We start from the raw sequence: 23,538 nt of genomic DNA on the forward strand, positions 1-23,538 counted from the left end.
GGATAGGCGAGACCGAGGGACGGTGAGGAGGTGGGCGGCGGAGGAGCGGAGCGTGCGGGGTGGGCGGAAGAAAGAGAGAAGGGAGGAGAGGTAGGAAGGGGCAAGGTGATGGAGAGCCTCGAAGCCTAGAGTGAGGAGTTTTTGTTTGGAGCGGAGGTTGATAGGCAACCACTGGAGTTGTTTAAGAAGGGGAGTGACATGCCCAGATCGTTTCTGCAGGAAGATGAGCCGGGCAGCGGAGTGAAGAATAGACTGGAGTGGGGCGAGAGAGGAGGAAGGGAGGTCAGAGAGAAGGCTGACACAGTAGTCTAGCCGGGATATAACGAGAGCCCGTAACAGTAAGGTAGCCGTCTGGGTGGAGAGGAAAGGGCGGATCTTGGCGATATTGTAGAGGTGAAACCGGCAGGTCTTGGTAACGGATAGGATGTGTGGGGTGAACGAGAGAGACGAGTTGAGGATGACACCGAGATTGCGGGCCCGAGAGACGGGAAGGATGGTCGTGCCATCCACGGTGATAGAGAAGTCTGGGAGAGGACCGGGTTTGGAAGGGAAGATGAGGAGTTCAGTCTTGCTCATGTTGAGTTTTAGGTGGCGGGCCGACATCCAGGTGGAGACGTCCTGGAGGCGGGAGGAGATGCGAGCCTGAAGGGAGCGGGAGAGGACAGGGGCGGAGATGTAGATCTGCGAGTACAATACAGCAGATCTGCGAGTACAATACAGCAGAACTAGCAGACATGTTCCCTGTCCATCATGAGCTTACAGCCTAGAAGGGGAGACAGATGTTAATATAACTAATAATTTAAAGATAATATATTTGTAATTTAAAGAAGTATTCTTCTGTGCTATGGGAATGGGGTTGGGCCACATGGGCTGTAGACTACTCAATAGTATTTATCATTTACTCAATTCATTCAGTCATTTATTGAGTGCTTACTGTGTACAGAGCACTGCACTAAATGCTTGGGAAGTACAGTTCAGCAGCAGAGACAATCCCTGCCCACACCGGCTTATCACTTACTATGTGCAGAGCACTGTACAGGCACTTGGGAGAGACAACAGAATTAAAAGATACATTCCCTGCCCATAATGAGCTTACAGTCTAGAGGGATAGACAGATGTTAATATGAATAAATAACTTGAGATCTATACTCAAGGCCAGGGACCGTGTCTACCCATTCATTATACTCTCCTAAGCACTTAGTATAGTGATCTGCACATAGAAAGTGCTCAGTAAGTACCACTGGTTGATTGAGGATGATTTGCCTGCCTGACCCCTTCATTTCCCAGTTTGGCTATGAGAAGTCTCAGTTGTCCCACTTCCACATCCATCGGTAATGATTCTTGGCCCCCATTGGCCATAGTTATTAATTCTATTAATTTAACATCCACCATTACCAATTATCTCTGCATTATTCCTGTGACTTTGCTGACTGCTGGAAGGTTAACCTGTGTTAGGCAGGGTTATCAGCTTTCGAATGCTTGGGAAAGTACTATAGAAGAAAAAGCATATCCCCTGACCATGAGGAGTTTACAATCTAATGGATTAGCATTATTTCTCTTAAAATTCAACTGAGATAAAGGAGATTTGCCATAATTTGCCACCGTTCCTCAGATTGATTGCTGAGGAACCTGAAGGGGGAAAGCAACACGGTAGGAATCGATCCATCGACATCTTTACTGAGCACATTAGCTACTGTCTTAATTTTCATATAAAGAGCAAACTTGGCTGAGCTTCATTCTTATCTCTGGACTGCTGCATCAATCACAGCGGTAGTTAACTATGTGCTGAGTTGAAAATACAAGTGCCCTTCTGCACACAGAACTCCTGCTGATCTCATGAAGGCTTGGTACATTGGAGAGGAAGATCCAACTTGAAGGTTAGATGGAAAGGGAGAATTTAGGACCGGACTGAGTTTTTCTATGTGTCTGAATAGCAGGCAATTGCAGAACACAGAGACAGGTGATTTTTTTTATTTTTAACACCACATCAATAAATTTCAGATAAAGCACAATGGTTCGAATGGGAAAGAATTGCTTTTATTTAAAATTACATAAATAAGTAGGAATTGGTTATTACGTTTGCTTTGGATAAAAAATTTCCACTTACATATTTTTCAGAACGATTCTGATTTGGTTCTTGGATGAAAAAAGCTAAGTGCATCCGTCAAGCATTTGTACCTCCGCTGTCGTACCTTGCACACTGACTCTGATGTCCAGCTTTGCAGTCAATCAATCAATTGTATTTATTGAGCCCTTATAATGTGCAGAATACCGTACTAAGTTCTTGGGAGAGTATGATGCAACAGAGTGTATTGTGCTAGACTAGATTGTAAGCGCATCCTCTAATAACAATAACAATGATGGCATTTGTTAAGTGCTTACTATGTGCAAAGCACTGTTATAATAATGTTGGTATTTGTTAAGCGCTTACTATGTGCTGAGCACTGTTCTAAGCCCTGGGGTAGACACAGGGGAATCAGGTTGTCCCACTTGGAGCTCACAATCATAATCCCCATTTTACAGATGAGGTAACAGACACCGAGAAGTGAAGTGACTTGCCCAAAGTCACACAGCTGACAAGTGGCCGAGCGGGATTCGAACCCATGACCTCTAACTCCAAAGCCCGTGCTCTTTCCACTGAGCCACGCTGCTTCTCTGTTCTAAGCACTGGGGGGTTACAAGGTGATCAGGTTGTCCCACTTGGGGCTCACAGTCTTAATCCTCATTTTACAGATGAGGTAACTGGGGCACAGAGAAGTTAAGTGAGTTGCCCAAAGTCACACAACTGACAAGCGGCGGAGCCGGGATTAGAACCCGTGACCTCTGGCTCCCAAGCCCGTGCCCTTCCATTGAGCCAATAGAATGTAAGCTAGCTAAGAGCAGGAAAGGAGTCCACTAATTTTGTTGTATTGTACTCTTTCAAACACATAGTATAGTGTTCTGCACATAGTAAGTGCTCAGTAAATACCACTGATTGATTGCTTGAGATTTGGTAGACACTTTCTCTGCCCAAAAAGAGAAGGAGCAAGGCCTAATGGATAGACCACATGCCTGGGAGTCTGAAGGACTTGGGTTCTAATCCCAGCTCTGCCACTTGTCTGCTGTGTGACCTTGGGCAAGTCATTTCACTTCCCTGGACCTCAGTGACCTCATCTGTGAAATGGGGACTGAAACTCTGAGCCCCATGTGGGGCAGGGACTGTCTCCAACATGATTATCTTCTATCTACCCCAGGGCTTAGTATAATGCCTGGCATGTAGTAAGCACTTAACAAATACCATTAAAAATCCCCCCAGTTAACAATAACTTGTGGTGCCTAACTCCAGTCCAGGGGACAAGAAATAAGCTCCTTTAGGTAGCTGCAATCCTAGATGATTGGTAGCTGGTCTGCATTATAAGAAACGTACCATAGCAAGTCCAGAGTACAGAAAAAAATCCAAGAACCTAACTAGACGCAGGACTCTCTTTCGTAAAGATTTCGCACATGAAGATAAGCACATTCTACTTTAGAGAAAAGGCTGACACCCCCTGAAATAACTGTGGTATACTGAGGATCCAAAAATCAACCAAAACCTTGAAAAAGAAGTTTCTGAAGGTCACAAGGGTTTCCTAACTTGCTGTATTGCTTGGTGAAAAAAAATTATTTGATGAATGTAAAGTTCTCAGGTAATATAACTAGATTGATCTTGAAAGGGATTGGGGTATGATTTATAGAAGAAGTGAAGTCATCATTTCTTTACCCTGTCTCATTTTTTCCTCAATTCTATAAGAACAAGAATAAAATGTGCTTCTGTTTTTCTAATCCCATTTTGAAAAATCATAACCTTCATTTGCTGGACATGCTAAAATATATATTGGCATTTTAAAATGGCTTATAAAAAGGTAAACGTATCTTTCCTCAAGCTGTCTAAACTCTAAATTGGATAAAATAGTTCTCCTCAAGCTTTCACTCCATCAAACTTTACACATTAAAATTTGATCAGAAACATGTAGACAGACTTTAACTCTTAGCTATTCTGGACACAGTAAGCTCTCAACAAATAGCATGGATTGATGATAGTAAACAGTAAGTGCTTAGTAAATGCCACATACTATACTGAGATATATACAGGATAACCTGATCAGACACAGACCCTGTCCCGCACGGTAGAAAAACAATCAGTAGGTCAATCAGTGGTATTTGAGTGCTAACTCTGTGCAGAACACTGTACTAGGCATCTGGGAGAGTACAGTGCAATGCAATTAGCAGACACATTCCCTGTCCATAATGTGCTTACACTTAGGTATTTTATCCCCATTTTACTGGCGAAATCTGGCAAATAAGCTTCCAGAAATTGGAAGCAGACATACAACTGTAGAAAAATTAGGCTTGGGAAAAGATCATATTTATTTCCCAGCGTGTAACCTTTCTTACTCTTTTTCTGCTCTGATGCTAAGGCCTCAGTGGACCGAGCAGTTCTCTTGGTTTATCTTAAACTGCTCAATTGTGGTGAAGCTCCTTCTCGCAGGAAATGAAATAGATCCATATGGAAAAGGAGTGCTGGTTCCAACAGCCAGCAGTATCACGTTTATATGATTTTGGGTTCTCTGGTCTCCATTCCATATGTTGAGAACCCATGGAATTGGACTGTGACCCTCAGGTAGGACAGAGACTGAATCTGACTTGACTTTCTTGAATCTACCCCAGAGCTTAGTACAGTGCTTGAAGTATGGTAAACACTTCACGAATATCACGATGGTTAATGATGATGATGATTTTACAGATGAGGAATTGAGGCTCAGAAAAGTCAAGTGATTTGTCCAAGGCAAGTGGTGGAAGTAGGATTAGAACCCAGGTTTCCCAATTATGTTCCCAAGCTCCTAGTACAGGGTTTGGCCACAATAGGTGCTCATTAAGCTCATTTAGGTGCTCATTAATGGTGATGGAAAAGTCGATCAGATTGATAAAGAAGAGGAGGACGGTTCCCTGCTTTTATTTTTTTAAAGATCAATGTTGGGCCCGCTTTTAAAATCAGAGGACTTTGTGCGCAGGGAATGAGTTTACTAACTCGGTTATATTTTCATCTTGTACTCTCCAACGTGCTTAGTACAGTGTTCTGTACACATTAAGTGCTCAATAAATAAATGATTGATCATCCTCACTGAATAATGAGTACCTTCTGTGGCAACCCCCTGAACTAGGAGCCTAGAAACATCCAGTAAGTAGTCAAGTGGTCAGGAGACCTGAGTTCTACTCCTAGCTTCCCGACTTGGCTGCTGTGTAGTCTTGGGCAAGTTGCTTTTTTTTTTTTTTTCAGAACTGGTTAAGTACTTTTTATATGCCAGACTCTGTAGTAAGCACTGAATTTACTTGACTTTTCTGGACCTCAGTTGGTCGTCTGTAAAATGTGTGTGTGGGCCTTGCTATCAATTTGCCATATACGCTATCGCTATGGGCATCTTTTTCATCCAATGGGATCAGATGATATCTTGGTGTGTTGCTCAGACTTTTCCTGCAAAAGAGCTTATCCCTATGGCAAGAACTGAGGCTCCTCCGGGAAGAGTGGAGGGTCAATACCACAGTTAAGTTTCTTGACAGACCTGCCAAGACCCAAGAGCAGTTGCCGGAGGAGTTCAGCCTATCCGCTATTTAAAGAACTGATCCTCTCTGGTCTTAGCTCGAATAAAGCCTTGTATGGTCAAAGCAGTAATAACAGTGAGATATGTCAAATTAAATAACTGATTAGACTGTCTGTGTAAACTAGGTTTCAAGGATAACCCTGATCTTTTTTTCCTGGAAGAATTCCTTTTAGAGTTAGTATTCTGCTGTGGCTTGCAGTGGATCATTTATTCCAAGTCAGATAAGGCACATTATACTTGACTTATTAAATGGAAAAATGTGTCATGTAGGAGGAAAATATGTTCTTCTTTTTGTTTATTAGTATCCAAAGGCATTTCCAAAAGTCAGAATCAAGGCCCACAAATATTACAATAGGGGAAATTTATTCATCAGATTTAATGTGAATATTACCATGTTTACTACCTAATCCTACCTACTTTAACGCAGTATGCTCTCTGAGCATGTCGTCCATAGCAATTTCTATCACTCTACATGAAGCTTTAAGGATCTGTACCTCCCTTTGAAGCACGAAAGTCACTCTTCCAAGCACATTGCTGTTATCTTCCATTTTAAGAACTGTGCTTGCAATTCTGTTTGACAATCAGCGCGGACATAAATGAATGCATCTTTACCTGTTTAAAAACATCCCCTGACTAGCCATGCTTTGTATTGAGAAAGTGAGACGGAAAGCTACTATTATGTAATATGGTTCACTCTTTTGAGTGACTTCTTGTTAATGAATTTGTAATGGGTAGTGTCAATCCAAGAAAGCATTCAGAGTTCTATTGAGGTGGTGCCTGAATATGTCCAGCAAAGGTGATTGCCCTATGAAGATCACACTCGATTAGCACCTAGAGCATTCCATCTTAAAATGCAATAATAATGTGTGACATTTGTTAAGCAGTTATTCTTTGTCAAGCACAGGAGTAAATACCAGATAATCAGATCAGACATATCCCCTTCCTCTCATGGGAAGGGAGAGGAAAGGGAAGGGAGAGTAGCTATTTTAAACCATCATTATATGATGGAGCAAACTAAGGCCTAGTATATTAAGTGACTTGCCAGAGGTCACACAGCAGGCTACAAGTGGAAGTGGAATTAGAATTCAAGTCTTCTGACTCCCAATCATTTGTTCTTTCCAGTAGGCCATGCCGTGTTTCACCTATTAAAAGTTCATTTTCTCAGTTTTCCAATCTGCAAAATGGGGTAACGTGCATTTGGACCTCTTTAGAGATGAGCTATAAATTCTAAATCATCTTTCTGCGATTGCCTAATTATGTCTTGTCTTATGGTGTCTAGTCGTTTCCGACCCATAGCGCCTCCATCTGATCCTCCTTGACCTCTCTGCTGCCTTTGACACTGTCGACCATCCCCTCCTCCTCCATACCTTATCTCACCTTGGCTTCACGGACTCTGTCCTCTCCTGGTTCTCCTCTCACCTCTCTGGCCGATCATTCTCGGTCTCCTACGCTGGAGCCTCCTCCCCCTCCCATCCTTTAACTGTTGGAGTTCCTCAAGGGTCAGTTCTTGGCCCTCTTCTGTTCTCCATTTACACTCACTCCCTCGGTGAACTCATCCGCTCTCACGGATTTGACTACCATCTCTACGCAGATGACACGCAGATCTACATCTCCACCCCCGTCCTCTCCCCCTCCCTTCAGGCTCGCATCTCCTCCTGCCTCCGGGACGTCTCCACCTGGATGTCGGCCCGCCACCTAAAACTCAACATGAGCAAGACTGAGCTCCTCATCTTCCCTCCCAAACCCGGTCCGCTCCCAGACTTCTCTATCACCGTGGATGGCACGACCATCCTTCCCGTCCCGCAGGCCCGCAATCTCGGTGTCATCCTTGACTCGTCCCTCTCGTTCACCCCACACATCCTATCCGTTACCGAGACCTGCCGGTTTCACCTCTACAATATCGCCAAGATCCGCCCTTTCCTCTCCACCCAAACGGCTACCTTACTATTTCGGGCTCTCGTTATATCCCGGCTAGACTACTGTGTCAGCCTTCTCTCTGACCTCCCTTCCTCCTCTCTCGCCCCGCTCCGGTCTATTCTTCACTCCGCTGCCCGGCTCATCTTCCTGCAGAAACGATCTGGGCATGTCACTCCCCTTCTTAAACAACTCCAGTGGTTGCCTATCAACCTCCGCTCCAAACGAAAACTCCTCACTCTAGGCTTCGAGGCTCTCCATCACCTTGCCCCTTCCTACCTCTCCTCCCTTCTCTCTTTCTACCGCCCACCCCGCACGCTCCGCTCCTCTTCCGCCCACCTCCTCGCCGTCCCTCGGTCTCGCCTATCCCGCCGTCGACCCCCGGGTCACGTCCTCCCGCGGTCCTGGAACGCCCTCCCTCCTCACCTCCGCCAAACTGATTCTCTTTCCCTCTTCAAAACCTTACTTAAAACTCACCTCCTCCAAGAGGTGTTCCCAGACTGAGCTCCTCTTCCCCCTCTACTCCCTCTGCCATCCCCCCTTTACCTCTCCGCAGCTAAAGCCTCATTTTCCCCTTTTCCCTCTGCTCCTCCACCTCTCCCTTCCCATCCCCACAGCACTGTACTCCTCCACTCAACTGTATATATTTTCATTACCCTATTTATTTTGTTAATGAATTGTACATCGCCTTGATTCTATTTAGTTGCCATTGTTTTTACGAGATGTTCTTCCCCTTGACGCTGTTTAGTGCCATTGTTCTTGTCTGTCCGTCTCCCCCGATTAGACTGTAAGCCCGTCAAATGGCAGGGACTGTCTCTATCTGTTGCCGACTTGTTCATCCCAAGCGCTTAGTACAGTGCTCTGCACATAGTAAGCGCTCAATAAATACTATTGAATGAATGAATGAATGTTTTTCTATTGCGGCATTCTTTCAAGGGCTTAGTACGGTGCCTAGCACTCAGTACGTGCTCAGTGAATGTCATTGATTTTCTCTACAGCTACTCACTCCTTCCTAATAGATTGAGAGGCAGAGTGGTCTAGTGGGAAGATCAGAGAACTGGGAGCCGAACTGTCTGTGTTCTAGTGCTGACTCTTCCACTTGCCTGTTGTGTAATCTGGAGCAAATCACTTAACTTCTCAGAGACTCAGAGGAAAAAAAAAAAAAGAATCCTGTCTTCTCCTTCCCTTATTAGTCTGTCAGCCCCTTGGTGAGCTAGGGACTGTTTCCAATATGATTATTTTGTACCTAAGTCAGTGGTCAGCATGAGTCCTGGCACAGAGAAAGGGCTAACAACGTTATAATTATTGTTATTATTAGATACACAGTTGTTTGTTGGAATTTAGGTTTTTCAGAAAAGTTGAACAGTTCAACTCATAAAGATCTGTCTGTTGGCTGAGAAACCATCAAAGTTGTTTGAGCGGTTCTCAATCTACCCTAGCCAGATCTAAATAAAGTTGTTCGTGAGTATGATTTATTTGGCTTGTAAAAACTTAATAGCTTTTCCATGAAAAATATGCCCATTAAAAATGTAATTTTGTAAGCATCAAAAAGACTCTGATCTTAACTGCCTAAAGAAACAGAAAAACAATATTCAACAAACCAATTTATTTCCTATAGCAAAGACAATTTAGGACTCCATTATGGAATTGCTATGGACAAGTAATGGCATTTTCCTGAAAATATGCACTCTAGAAACTGTTCAAGATATTTTAACTTTGCTGCGCTCCTTTAAAACTAAAATATTAGAGCAAAATGGAGGTGGGAAGAATTAATCCCAGCCCTGCCACTTGTCAGCTGTGTGACTTTGACTAAGTCACTTTACTTCTTTGTGCCTCAATTACCTCAATGGAGATTAAGACTGTGAACCCCACATGGGACAACCTGATTACCTTGTATCCACCCCCAGCGCTTAGAGTATTGCTTGGCACATGGTAAGTGCTTAACAAATACTATTATAAGATATTTACACCAGTCTGCTTGTTTTGCTTTGTTCTGTTTTGTTTTGTGGTCTGTCTCCATCATTTAGACTGTGAGCCCGTTATGGGGCAGGGATTGTCTCTATCTGTTGCCTAATTGTCCATTCCAAGCACTTACTATAGTGCTCTGCACATAGCGCTCAATAAATACGATTGAAGGAATGAAGAATCATCATTCACAGTAATGTTTTAAAATGTAAAGGAAACGTTTACTTGCATGCTTGCCAACTTGAAATTTTCCAGTGGTTTTCCAATAGGCAGTTTTGTGGGGGTTTTTATGGCTGAATTATAATGCAAAATGTAAAGCTAATAAACCTTTTTTCTTATCTATAATAAGAGAAAGAGAAGAATGCTTTAATTCATGGAATTAATGTTTACTGTCATAATGGAGTAACTGAGAATAATAGTAAGATCTTTGAGAAAATTTACATTTTGGTTATTCAGTAGTTTGGTGATATCAGTTTCACAGGGTAGAAAAGTGCAGATGATAAATTGACGAACGGGAGACTTGAAATATTCTTCTATAGCTCTTTAGTCTTTTCTTTTGGGTTTAAGGACATTTCATTCGTGTCAGAAATGAAATGTCAGAAATATGATTTTCTATTGTTTGCTCATTCCTATTTCATTTTGAGGGCTAACTCCTTTTTCTATTGTATTTTAATTTTTTCTTCTTCCAAATGTTAGTAACTGATTAAATTGTCTCATCACAAGCCTGGAATGAAAGAACTGACCTAATCAAACCAAGAATTCAGTCTCTATTTGGAGCAGCATGGCACAGTAGATAGAGCAGGGGCCTGGGAATCAGGAGGTCAGGGGTTCGAATCCTGGCTCCCTCACTTGTTTGCTGGGTGGCCTTGGGCAATTTCATTCATTCAATCATATTTATTGAGTGCTTCAGTTACCTCATCTGTCAAATGGGGATTCAGCCCAGGAGTCCTACGTGGGACAGGGACTGTGACCAACATGATTTGCTTGTATCCACCCGATCACTTAGTCCAATGCCAGGAGATGAGTTTTAGTTTTTATTTCACTTTATTTTGTTATACTATGACTCTGAGGGCAGGTCCTCTCCTCTGACAGTGAGCTATCAGTGAGCCAGGTATGTTAATCAATGTGAAGCAACCTGGTCTATTGCCTGTAAATTTTGTCTTGACTTATGCCGGTGGGTTGTTTCCAACCCACAGCGACACCACGGACACATCTCAAGAAGCAGAGTGGCTTAGTAGAAAGAGCCCAGGGTTGGGACTCAGAGGTCATGGGTTCTAATTCCAGCTCGCCCCTTTTCAGCTGTGTGACTTTGGACAAATCACTTCACTTCTCTGGGTCTCAGTTACCTCAACCGTAAAATGGGGATGAAGACTGCGAGCCCCACAAGGGACAACTGGATGACCTTGTATCTCCCCCAGTGCTGAGAACAGTGCTTGGCACATAGTAAGTGCTTAACAAATACCATCATTATTATTATTATTATTGTTATCTCTCCCAGAACACCCCACTCTCCACCTGCAATTGTTCTGGTTGTGTATCCATAGAGTTTTCTTGGTAAAAAAAAATGGAAGTGGTTTACTATTACCTCCTTCTGTGCAGTAAACCTGAGTTTCCACCCTCAACTCTCTCCCATACTGCTTCTGCCCAGAACGGGTGAGTTTTGACTTGTAGCAGATTGCCTTCCACTCGCTAACCACTGGCCAAGCTAGGAATGGAATGTGTTTGGCCTCTGTTTGACTCTCCCTCCTATAGCCAAGACTGGTAGAGTAATGGAAACTCTCCAGGTGCAACCCTGAGAGGGGGTAAATAGGGTAGGGGTTAGAAAACACTAGTTCTCATTCTGTTTCTGCTGCTGGCATGCTGTGTGACTTGGGGCAAGTCACCTAACCTTCTTGACCCTCAGTTTCCTCACTTGTAAAATGGGGATAATAACCATCCATTGGGTGATTACATCCCATGAATCTGTTTTGCACAGTAGATAATTGTTTGAGGCTGTTATACACATCACACGTTCTAGACTGTGAGCTCCTTGTGGGCAAGAGATATGTCTGTTTACTGTTAGATCATACTCTCCCAAGTGCTTAGTACACTACTCTGCACACAATAAACACTCAATGAATACAATTGAATGAATGAATGAATGAATCTTTTATTTAAAGAAGCCTCCTAAACTTTAATCTGATACTTTACTGATTTTTAGTGCAAATTCAAATTTGATGGTGCTGTATGCTTTTCTTTTTTTTTTTTTTGTATTTCATGTGACTTGCAGTACTTATTCACCCCCTACACTTCTCTCCTTATCCTCTAGATTAGATTTAACTTCGAAAGGAATAGCCTGCAGCTTAGAGTTCCAGAAACACTCATGAAGGATAGATGTATTTTCTTATCCCATTTGTTCATTTCTTTCCATTTTAAAATTCAAAGGGGTCTTGGAAAGTTCAGTATATTTGTATGATTGCAAGAGATGTGGTTAGAAGGAAATGGGCTATCTACATTCGTAGTATAATTTTACATTTAGTTTGTTAATCGGATACAAGAAGTTTTTAAACAAGTTCCCAGTACTTCTATTAGTAATCATAACAACATCTTAGTTATGAGTGGCTTTCTTAATAATTTTGAAATGCTCCATGAAACATGCTAAGGAAGCCAAGAGATCTGTTACACTACTTTATAGGAATAGAGACATAGTTTTTGAGCCTAATTCCTGTGAAACATTAATTAGTGGAAAATAAATGTGAGGAGGTAGGTTTGTGGTCTTGAATGTTTAGTCAACACTTCAAAATTCATGGCTTGTGAAGCTATTAGCAAGTTCATTGCCCTGAAAACATAAAAAATATAAACAGTGAGCTTGAGAGTTCTTCATTAAAGCAGTTCACTTTTACAGAGAAGCAGCGTGGTTTAGTGGAAAGAGCACTGGCTTAGGAGTCAGAGGTCATGGATTCTAATCTCGGCTCCATCACTTGTCAGCTGTGTGACTTTGGGCAAGTCACTTAGCTTCTCTGTGCCTCAGTGACCTCATCTGTGAAATGGGGATTAAGATTGTGAGCCCCACGTGGGACAACCTGATTACCTTGTATCGACCTCAGCACTTAAAACTGTGCGTGGCACATAGTAAGTGCTTAACAAATACCATCATTATTATTATTATCAAGGTATATGTGCATTTTAAAATGCAGCCATTATACTTTTTGATTTGGAAAAAGAGAAAGGCAAGGTCACCTTCTCCAGGAAGCTCTCTTTGATGCACCATTTACTAGTCACACTCAAACTTATCTTTATTTATTAGTGCTTTCATTCATTCATTCAATAGTATTTATTGAGCACTTACTATGTGCAGAGCACTGTACTAAGCGCTTGGAATGTACAAATTGGCAACAGACAGAGACAGTCCCTGCCCACTGACGGGCTTACAGTCCAATCGGGGGAGACAGACAAAAACAATAGCAATACATAGAATCAAGGGGATGTACATCTCATTAAAATAATAGCAATAAATAGAATCAATGTGATATACATCTCATTAACCAAATAAATAGGGTAATGAAAATATGTACAAATGAGTGGACCAGCACAGTACTGAGGGGAAGGGGGTGGGGGGGAGGAGCAGAGGCAAAGGCGGGGAAAAGGGGGCTTAGACGAGTCAGTCAGTCAGTTAATTGTATTTACTGAGCACTTACTGTGTTCAGAGCACTGAACTAAGCATTTTTTTCATGTACATTGATACTATAAATTGGGTATCTGTTAAGTAAACACTTTACCAAGTGCTGGGATAGATACAAGATCAACAGCATGATGTAGTGGATAGAGTGCGGGCCTAGGAGTCAGAAGGCCATGGGTTCAAATCCTAGCTCTGCCACTTGTCTGCTGTGTGACACTGGGAAGGTACTTCACTTTTCTGGGCCTCAATTACTTCATCTGGAAAATGGGGAATGGAGGAATGACGTTCTGGGAGAGATGTGTCCATGGAGTCGCTATGGGTCGGAGATGACTTGAAAGCATAAGACAAGTAGTACCGTAATTATGCACTCACTATGTGCTTACTGCTAGGGCAGTTACAAGGTAATGAGATAAGACATAGTCCCTATCCCACATGAGATTCACAGAATAGCTTATCTCCATGTTACGGTCAAGGAATCTGAAATACAGATCCCACAGTAATCCAGCGGTGGAATTCAGTTTTAAACTAGGTCCTCTATGGCACATGGACATAGACAAACATTCACACATCTTTCCGTAACATTTCTTGATTTCAATGAAGAAAGTCAGTCAGTTGATCATATTTATTGAGTGCTTATTGTGTGCAGAGTACTGTGTACTAGACCCTTGGGAAAAATGCAACAGAAGAAGACACAATCCCTGCCCACAGCAAACTCACAGTCTAAAGGGGTGAACATCTCTAACAAATACGTTTCATCTCGTGCTTTTCATACATATTACCTCAGTAGATTGTATGTTCCTTGTGGACAGGGATCATGCATTGCACTTCTGTTGTTCTTACCCAAGTATTTACCTCAGTGAGTTACACTCAATCTTTCCTGCTATTATTACTAAACAGAACAGATTTGATGTTTTGTGAAGGGCAGCAGAGACTAAAAATTGGCTGCAGATAGGAGTGGAAAATGTTGGCTCGAGAGCCACGATGAGAATAAGGCAAAGGAGTATAAGGTAAATTCTAAACTGGAGGCTGAGGCAATATCATAAATAGTCTCCAAAAAGCAATCGGATAAATAATTTTGTAGTCATGGTACCAAACAAGAAAATGATGAATAATGAGTAGAAACCATAAAGCCACTTGATTCAAATATCACTGATTGCATTTGCTAGGGTTATGTTGCTGTATATAGATCAAATTCTATTGCCCAGTTTCCATTTCACTTTTGTACTCACAGGCTTGTCTTTTTGTTTTCATCAGTGGACGCTGAGGTGGATTTCTTTGAAATTTAGAGAGAAATCTCCCACTTATCCCAAATCAATTGAGTACTTGGAAGAACAGGGTCCAAGTCTTATTCCACTTGTATACTCTTTCCCAGTGCTTAGTAAAATGCTGTGCACACATTAAGTGCTTAGTAAATAGTATCATTATTGAAACTACTTGGAAAAAGTGGACTTGAGGCCAGTTTGTTTTTTCCAAATTGACCCGTAGCCCTATCATCCACAGAAGATCTTCCTTCCAAAAAAAATCACTGAGCCTTTTCCTTTTCAATTTTGATGAAAAGAAATCTGAAATGTTTATCGTACCATAATGATAGTTGTCTTTTTTATTTGGATGAGCTATCCCCAGGGGAATTTGCTTGCAATAATTAAAGGAGGCTGTTAGGCGGTGGGTGATGAGCAGCAGCCGCACATGACGTATGGGACAGAGACCTGGGTTCTACTCTCGGTTCCACCACTTGCTTGCTGCTTGACCTTGTGCAAATCATTTAACTTTTCTGTACCTCAGTTTCCTCATCTGTCAAATGGGAATTAAATATCTGTTCCTTCTCCCACAGATTCCTCACCAATATCTTGCCCACGTCCTGCCTCTGGCGGGCTGGAACTTCTTCCTCCTTCATATCCTACAGACAATCACTCTCCCTTCATATCCTACAGACAATCACCTTCAAGGCCTTATTAAAAGAACATCTCCTCTAAGAAGTCTTCCCCCACTAAACTCTCATTTCCTCTTCTCTCAATCCCACTCCCTTCTGCCTTACATTTGCATTTAGATTTGCACCACTTATTCCCCCTCCCTTTGGTCCCACACAATTTCCTTGTTTCTGGAACTTATTTATTCATATCATTGTGCACCACTTATTCCCCCTCCCTTCAGTCCCACACAATTTCCTTGTTTCTGGAACTTATTTATTCATATCATTGTCTGTCTCCTCCTCTAGAGTGTACACTCCTTGTAGGCAAGCAGTGTGTCTACCAACTCTGTTTTGTACTCTTTCAAGCACTCAATACAGTGCTCTGCACATGATATGCACTTGATAAATGCAATTGATTGATTGTAAGCCTTGCACAGAGACTGGACCTGTGCTAATTGTATAGTATCTACTATTTTTTAAAAAATGGTATAACTTACAAGTATGAGAAGCAGTGTGGCATAGTGGAAGCAGCATGGCCTTGGGAGTCAGAGGACATGGGTTCTAATCCCAGGTCTGCCACTTGTCTGCTGTGTGACCTTGAGCTTCTCTGTGCCTCAGCTACCTCATCTTTAAAATGGGGATTAAGAGTATGAGCACCATGTGGGACAACCTGATTACCTTGTATCTACCCCAGTGCTTAGAAAAATGCTCGGCACATAGTAAGCACTTAACAAATACGATAATAATAATGATAATCATTATTATTATGTGTCAAACACTGTTCTAAGTGTTGGGGTAGATGCAAGCTAATTAGGTCAGACATAGTTCCTATCCTGCATGGAACTCACAGTATATCACAGTTCTTAGTTTATAGTAAATATTTAACACATACCACAATTATATTAATATTAATAAGAGGTTTTTTAACTCCAAATGAGCCTCTTTCCAAATATCAGGAGATATTTGGATTAAGATCACCCAATTCTCCTCTTTCCCTATAAAGGATTGAGATGGCCAGATAGACATTTGGCATAGATTTCTCATCACATATCTGGTTGGGACAGGGATGCATAGAAGCCTGACTTAAGCGTAGAAACAAATGACTGAAGATAACTCTAATAACTTCATCCCTAGAATCTGGAGAGCACATATAGCAAGTCCAGCACCAGACTGGCAAGAATAAACATGTTCATGGGGAGTTGGACTGTTGGTTCTCAGCTATTTCACTACTTTGAACTTGGTTACACCGAAGGAAACAGTGAACTCTATTAGCTGTAAGAATTCACATTTTAACACTTAAAATGTTTCATCTAATTTCAGTGGAAGGAGCACAGTCTTGGGAGTCAAAGGACCTGGGTTCTAATCCCAATTCTGCCACTTGTCTGCTGTGTGACCTTGGACAAGCCACTTAAGTCCTCTGTGCCTCAGTTCCTTCATCTGCAAAATGTGGGAAACCTAATCAACTTGTACCTTGTAAGCCCTTCACAAATACCATTATTATTATTTTCAATACCATGCCCTTTCCTGGGTGCATATATGTGTAAGTGGGTATAGCATTTATTTCAAATGGATTTTATACCAGTAGTCTATCTCAATCAATTAATCATTGGCATTTATTGAGCACTATGGAAAGAGCATTGTAGTAAGTAATTGGGAAAGTACAATACAACAGAATCAACAGACACATTCCCTGCCCATGAGTTTACACTCTAGTGCCTATAGTCTATCCATGAAAGAGGATTGCTGGAAAGATCTAACATGGAATGGTCACCATTCTATTTTTTAATGAGCATATGCAATGTTGTCTATGTGATGCTGTTTTGTACACTACTCATTCACCATTCTCTGGATTTAAATCTGCCTCTTGGTATTATTTCAGAAGTGCCAGAAGTGGTCATTCAATCAGGACAAAGCCGATATTGTTTATTTTCTTTTCCATGACTCCCACTAAGGAGAACAGGGAGGTAATGTAGCGCGGCTTAGTGGAAAGAGCACTAAGAGCACAGGCTTAGGAGTCAGACATCAAGGGTTCTAATCCTGGCTCCGCCACCTGTCAGCTGTGCAACTTTGGGCAAGTCACTTAACTTCTCTGTGCCTCAGTTACCTCATCTGTTAAATGGGGATGAAGAATGTGAGCCCCATGTGGGACAATCTGATTACCCTGTATCTACCTCAGGGTTTAGAGTGCTTGGCACATAGTAAGCACTTAACAAATACCAACATTAATATTGTTATTGATGATAATTGTTGAATTTGTCAAGTGTTTACTATGTTCCAAGCACTGTTTTAAGCACTGGGAAAGATACCAGATAATCAGGTCAGACACAGTCCTAGTCCCACAAAAGGCTCACAGTCTGAGTAGGGGGGAGAACAGGCACTGAGCCCCATTTTACAGATGAGGTAACTGAGGCACTGAGAAGGCAAGTAACTTGCACGAGGTGACACAGCAGATACTTGGTGGAGCTGGGATTAGAACCCAAGTCCTCTAACTCCCAGGTCCATGCTCTTTCCACCAAGCCACACTTCTGCATCCTATTATTATTATTTTGCAAGACTGCCATAGTATCCAGTCAAGGCAGCAAGTGAAATGATGTGTTCAAATGCCGACATACGATTACAGAAGCTTGTGTTATTAATCAAGATTTGGCTGAATATTTTCAACCTGGAACGTCAATGAATCTCTTTCAGAACTTCACCATGGTAAATAACTCTATACATCTGATGCTGGAATAGAATAGATTTTGGATAAATTAAGGATCCTGATTGTAGCATAAATTTAATCAGTGCCTTTGATTGCATGAGTATCCTAGTCCTTTTTCTCCAAGATTTGCTAATGCTGTTGTCCTATTTTTTCACTCTACCTTGATCGTACATCAAGTAACTTAATAGTGCAATCAGGACTGTGGCGAATGTGTATCTTTTTTTTTATTTGAAGAGGACAATTGCAATGTCGGATACTCAGACGGCTGTAGGTAACAGTGGTATTTCAGTGTCCACGAGGTACATTGCGCTCTACTAAGTCTTTTAAACCTGACAGAGACCCCTTCCCTGTCCACAAGTTTATAATCTCATGGGGGGGGGCAGATGTAAAAAATGATTTGCAAATAGAGGCATGAGTTAAGTAACTGGGTATAAATAAGCACATGAGGGACAGTGGAAAGAGCATGATCCTAGGAGTCAGAGGACCTGGGTTCCAATCCTAGCTCCACCACCTGCCTGCTGAGTGACCTTGGGCATTATTTAACTTCTCTATGCCTCAGTTACCTCATCTGTAAAATGGGGATTAAGACTGTGAGCCCTCTGTGGGACAGGGACAGTGTCCAACCTGATTTGCTTGTATCTACCTCTATACTTAGTACGGTGCCTGGCACACAGTAGGCACTTAACAAATACCGTTATTATTATAATTATTATTATTGTTCAACCAAGTCCTTCCCTCTGCCTCTGTGCAAAATGCCTTCAAGCTAAACCAGAAAAAGTGCCAAATCACTTAGTTGATGAGTCATTATCAGCAGTCAGATTTTAACTCCTTTCAATTCATTTCCCAGAATTCAGGTAATAATAATGATGGTATATGTTAAGCGCTTACTATGTGCCAAGCACTGTTCTAAACACTGGGGTAGAAACAGGGTAATCAGCTTCTCCCATGTGGGGCTCACAGTTTTAATCTTCATTTTACAGACGAGGTAACTGAGGCACAGAGAAGTTAAGTGACTTGCCCAAAGTCACACAGCTGATAAATGGTGGAGCTGGGATTAGAACCCATGACCACTAACTCCCAAGCCCGTGCTCTTTCCACTAAGCCACGCTGCTTCAGGTAAAGCTGAATTTCCAACCTATGGTGTATTTCAGAAGCAGAGTGGCCTAGTGGAAAATAGCATGGGCCTGGGAGTCAGAGGACCTGGTTTCTAGTCCCTCTTCTGCCACTTATCTGTTGCGTGACCTTGGGCAAGTCACAATTTCTCTGGGCCTCAGTTCTCTAGTATGCAAAATAGGGATTCAATACCTGGTCTCCCTCCTACTTAGACTGTGAGCCCCACGTAGGGCTTGATCATCTTGTATCTACCCCAGAACTTAGTACACAGCTTGGCACATAGTAGGAAACTTTACCAAAACCATTATTATTGTTATTATTATGAAAATACCACCCATGTATGTTCTAATGAAATCCATGCCTAAAGAGTGAATGCCAGGGGCAGCTTCTTGTTTCCAAATTCAGAAACTGTTCCTGAATCAGCACGTGCAAGAATAAGAATTTCCAATGTAGGACCCATGTAATTGAGAATTGTCACAAAGAAAGTTGAGACCTTCCCAGATTATGCAATTATTTTCTATTATTTCCAAAAGGCATGCAGAAGAACCGATTATACAATTGCCTCAGCATGGCTTAGTGGCAAGAGGCTGGGTGTGGAAGCCAGAGGACCTGGGTTCTCGTCCTGGTTCTGCCACTTGTCTGCTGAATGACCCTGGGCAAGGCACTTAATTCTCTGGACTTCACTTTCCTCATGTGTAACATGGAGATGAAATCCCTGTTCTTCCTCTCCCTTAGACCATGATCCCCTTGAGAGACAGGATCTGTACTGGACCTGATGATTTTGTGCTTGGCATTATGATAAATGATTAACAAATACCACAATTATTCTATTAGATTTACATCATAGTGCCTCAATTGTAAATTTTGTTTTTTCTTTGGCCAGTATTTTGCTCAGAAAGGTGCTAAATAAGCATGATATGTGAGATTACTTTCTATCTTTATCTGTAGATATTTCTTCCCCAGAAGCCAAATAAAATCTATGAAGTATGCAATCAATTTCATTCACTTGTGATTCAGCCTATGACACTTTCCACAAAATGCTAAAAAATAAAAAGTAACCTTGTGAAATATCTCAAAGAGTTTGAGGCCCCAAAAGGTCAGCAATTAGTATTTTATTTATAAATACATTTACCTAAATGTTCAGTTATGGTCATCCCTTTCATCTTCTGTGCTGTTTATTGCTTTATCTTAATTTTTCTTCTGGCTTTCACTCTCTGTAAACAACTTTTCTCTTCCTCTCTCATTAAGTTGCCAGCAGGGAATATGTGTCTTCCTACTGTTGCACTCTTCCGGGCACTTAGTACGGTGCCTAGCACTCATACATTATCGATCCATCAATCGACTGATATTCAACCCTGGCAGTGTCTCTTTCAGGTCTGACACCAGATGATCAAGATGTTATTGGCCCGGTAGCAAAGTTGCAATTATTTGGGTAATTATCTGGCCCTGAATTGTCGATGTAGTTGGGCTATAATAGCTGTAATGTTTATACCAGTTCATTCTTCTTGGATAATTATGGAAGTTGGGGAGTGAAGACAAGGTAAATGCCCTGTCAGTTTGCCATGGTGATTTGGCACCTGCTGTGTAAACATCGTTTCTCCCAATCCTTAGAAACTGATTGACCGTTGACCTCATTTTGTGTGATAAAGTATAGCGAGCAGCATCCATTTACACAGAGGAAGCTGGCGAGCTAACAAATATGCTTTTGATCCTATACCTCCTAAATGCCTGTTGTTAATCATTTTTCTTAGCTCTGATTGTATTTACATGGTATCAGACTTGTTATTCCTCAGTATTAGAATTTATAGACCTTTCCCTCTTTAGTACATTTACTCTCTACTCTCTATGCTACTCTCCTATTATAACGGAGCCTGCACACTTCACCCTTTTAATGCCAACCTTCTCACTGTATTTTGATCCCGTCTATCTCACCGCTGACCTCTCGCCCACATCCTGCTTCTGGCCTGGAATGCCCTCCCTCTTCATATCTGACAATTACTCCCCTTCACTTTTCAAAGCCTTATTGAAGGCATAAATCCTCCAAGAAGCCTTCCCTGACTAAGCCCCCCTTTCATCTTCTCCCACTCCCTTCTGCCCACCCTGATTTGCTCCCTTTATCCATTCCCCCTCTCAGCCCCAAAGCAGTTACGTACATATCTTTAATTCATGTATTTATATTACTGTCTCCCCCTCTAGACTGTAAACTCGTTGTGGTCAGGGAATGTATCTGTTATACTGTACTCTCCCAAGAGCTTAGTATAGTATTCTATATACAGTCAGCAGCATGGTCTAATGGATAGAGCACAGGCCTGGGAGTCAGAAGGTCATGGGTTCTAACCCCGGCTATGCCACTTGTCAGCTGAGTGACTTTGGGCAAGTTTTTTCACTTTTCTGTGCCGCAGTTCCCTCATCTGTAAAATGAGAAATGAGACTCTGAGCCCCAAATGGGACAGGGACTGTGTCCAACCAACCCTTTATGCTTGTATCTACCCCATCACTTAGTATAGTGCCGGGACATACTAAACACTTAACAAATATCACAATTATTATTTATTATTATTAGTAAGTGCTCAGTAAATACGATTGAATGACTATTTGCAATATTTTACATGGATACATCTCAAAGTGATTTCCCTGGCTCCCCGACGCTTACTATGTGCTAAATGCTAGAGTGCATAGGAGATCAGCTTCAACTCACTCCTAGGTCCCCTCCAATCTGGCTTCTGTCCCCTTCACTCTGAAACTGCCCTCTCAAAAATCACCAGTGACCTTCTTCTTGCCAAATCCAAAGGCTCCTACTCTATCCTAATCCTCCTGGACCTGTCAGCTGCCTTTGACACTGTCGACCATCCCCTTCTCCTCAACACTTTATCCAACATTGGCTTCACGGACTCTGTCCTCTCCTGGTTCTCCTCTTATCTCTCTGGCCGTTCATTCTCGGTCATTTTCGCGGACTCCTCCTCCCGCTCCCATCCCCTAAGTGTGGGACTTCCTCAAGGGTCAGTTCTTGGTCCCCTTCTGTTCTCCATCTTTACTCACTCCCTTGGTGAACTCATTCGCTCCCTCGGCTTCAACTATCATCTCTACGCAGATGACACCCAAATCTACATCTCGTCCCCTGTTCTCTCCCTCTCCCACCGGGCTCAAATCTCCTCCTGCCTTCAGGACATCTCCCCCTGAGTGTCCGCCCGCCACCTAAAACTCAACATGTCCAAGACTGAGCTCCTTATTTCCCTCCCAAACCTGTCCTCTCCCTGACTTCACTGTCACTGTGGACGGCACTACCATCCTTCCCATCTCACAGGCCCGCAACCTGGGTGTCATCCTTGACTATGCTCTCTCATTCACCCCACAAATCCAATCCGTCACCAACACCTGCCGGTTTCACCATCACAATATCGCCAAGATCCACCCTTTCCTCTTCATCCAAACTGTTACCTTGGTGGTACAAGCTCTCATAATATCCTGGCTGGATTATTGTGTCAATCTCCTCTCTGATCTCCCATCCTCCTGTCTCTCCCTGCTCCAGTCTATACTTCACTGCCCAGATCATCTTTCTGCAGAAATGCTCTAGGCTTGTCACGCACACTCTAGGCATGTCACTTAGTATATAGAAGAAAAGATCCAAGAAAAGATAGTTTAGGGGTTTCTTGGTCTTTAACCTCCTGCATCATTTAGGGGAGAATTGAAATGGCTGCATTTCACAGCTCCTTATTTAAGCTGTTTCTTCCATTTGCCTTTAGATGCTACTATACTATTAGTATGTAAGTCCAAAAGGTGTTACCCATCCATTTAGCCGGGTTTTTTTTTTTCCGGTACTTATGGTTCATGCCAGATCTGGGTAAATGGGTAAATGCCTTGCAAATGGGGAAAAAACCTTTCTCACATTATATTTAATGACAAAAGGTACCCATAAAGATAATGCTGTTTAATACACAATAAATATGGAGTCATACAGAGTTATCTGCATTTCCTCCAAAATATTTTTTTAAACCATTCAAAAATTGAGTGATTTTTAAATTGCTAAACAAATCATGCCACCTGAAAGCAGTTTAGTGGTCAGGAGCAGATGGACTTCTGTATCTTGTTTGATAATGTCTGCCATCTTGTGTTGTCTTTACCCTTTTGTATTTCCTACATTTTTGTCATTTCTCAATTGTCTGAACTAGAAATTATGTTGACCATTTAGAGTCTGATTTTAAAATTACCAGTGTCGCTCTTTATCGGTCAATGCATTCTGCTTTGCAGTTCTGAAAGTAAAATAAAATGCTACCAAGGGAATCAAACCAAGACCATTAACTATTTGTAAACTTCAACACATTTGTCTGCTATAGTTTCCAAAAAAGCTGATCATTGGCCAGTCAATCCAAGAGTAGCAAAATCAGCCACAAAACTATTTGTCAGAAACAAAGATGGTTAAGCAGGAGTGTGATTGAATGGTAGCTATTGGTGAGAATGATTAGTGCACTTATACAATAAATTTAAAAAAAAACAGCCCATAAAATCTTCAAACACGAATTTGGCCTGCAGGGGAGACAATCCTCTCATCTTCCTCATGGTCCAGATGAAGATGAATATTATACCATGATGCAACATTCTCTTAAAGAGGGGCCAATTTTTCATTCTGAGCAGGAGTGAGGAGGGCACTCGACAGTGGGGC

The 23,538-nt window shown here is 42.0% G+C and overlaps 1 long non-coding RNA gene and 1 other non-coding gene across 2 annotated transcripts in view; one reads left to right on the top strand and one right to left on the bottom strand.

Annotated features, from left to right (window-relative positions):
- LOC120638238 overlaps positions 1-23,538 on the top strand; it is a 322,336-nt gene that overhangs the window by 34,951 nt on the left and 263,847 nt on the right. The gene's annotated exons all lie outside the window — the stretch shown is intronic.
- Positions 11,161-11,299, bottom strand: LOC114809747. Its single transcript, XR_003757525.1, has one exon. It is a non-coding gene; the product is annotated as a small nucleolar RNA SNORA7 (small nucleolar RNA).

The sequence above is a fragment of the Ornithorhynchus anatinus genome, chromosome 2 (assembly GCF_004115215.2).
Source record: "Ornithorhynchus anatinus isolate Pmale09 chromosome 2, mOrnAna1.pri.v4, whole genome shotgun sequence".
NCBI classification, from domain to species: domain Eukaryota; kingdom Metazoa; phylum Chordata; class Mammalia; order Monotremata; family Ornithorhynchidae; genus Ornithorhynchus; species Ornithorhynchus anatinus.